Here is a 1,273-nt window from a genome sequence, read left to right as displayed (position 1 = left end):
TGTTTTTGATTACATCCAGACACACATAATTAATTATTATACTAGCTGTTTCATTAAATAAAATGATTATTACGATTTCAATTGGCTATCACAGTGAGTTTATATAGCAGTACCGGTTAAACCCACACAACTGGACTACCTAATTGCATTTAGCCGCCAGGTCAATATCCTAGTTGATTTTCCATCAATAACCTGATTACTAAGCCTTTCTGTGCAGGGTACATTAAAGTACTTTGCTAGTGAAATTAATTATTTTTATTATCATTATTTCTTAGGCCTGTGACTTGGAAGAATGACATAGTTCATAGGTTAATAAAAAGGTCCACAGTAGTTTTGTATTTCTTGATACTTTGGAGAACCCTATAAATACAGTGACTAATACCATCACTGTACCTGGGATGTAAGATGCCTGTCAAGACCTTAAATAAATAAACTCTTACTAACCCTTATTCCTTGACTATTCATAACTAACAACTGCATTGGCTCTACACTTTTTACTGGAGCTCCACATCTAAACAAATACTCAGTTCTTCTTCATTCTGAACCTGTATTTATCACTTGAATCTGTGGGTACCTGTGATGGACTGGCCGTCCGTCCAGGGTGTTTCCCTGCCTTCAGCCTGAGAGATGGGATTCAGCATCCCAACAGTCCTATGCAGGACAAGCAGTTTGGAAAATGGATGGATGGATCGATCTATGGGTACTGTCTAAGTGTGATTTACTTTGTTGTTCGAGTTGTAACATGCGGTTAACTCTTAGTCATTAGTCTGAGTGCTCCAGTTGAATCTGCCAAGAAAGACATGTGGTATTTAAAGGGATAGTTCACCTTCAGTAGCTGGTCCCCATTGACTTCAATAGTATGGGAAAAAGAAAAAGAAAAAAACACTATGCAAGTCAATGGGGACCAGCAAATGAAGGTGAACTATCCACCGTCAGTCAGTGGCGGCTCGTCGGAGGAGGCAGGGGAGGCACAGCTTCCCCAAAATTTTGAGGTGAAAATGGGAGGAGGACGATTTAATGTCAATAAAATTCACAGTTCATTTCAGTCATGTCTCAGAATGTGTATTTTTTGTTTGTAATTTCACAGCTGTAATGAAGTCGGAAAGCGCCGCTTTTCTAACGCGAATGTGCCGAATCTGCTGATGTAATTACAACCGCTAGGTGATATAGAAGGGGAGGGGGAGGCCGGGGGAGCGATGAGCTCTCGTGCCTCCGTTGGTAAAAAACATTAGCCAATCAGCAGAGTGTTCACTTTCAGCGCTGAGGAGTGTTG

This window comes from Sinocyclocheilus anshuiensis, unplaced genomic scaffold, assembly GCF_001515605.1.
Source record: "Sinocyclocheilus anshuiensis isolate Anshui unplaced genomic scaffold, SAMN03320099.WGS_v1.1 scaffold868, whole genome shotgun sequence".
NCBI lineage: Eukaryota > Metazoa > Chordata > Actinopteri > Cypriniformes > Cyprinidae > Sinocyclocheilus > Sinocyclocheilus anshuiensis.
Note: the sequence above shows the minus strand (reverse complement) of the source record.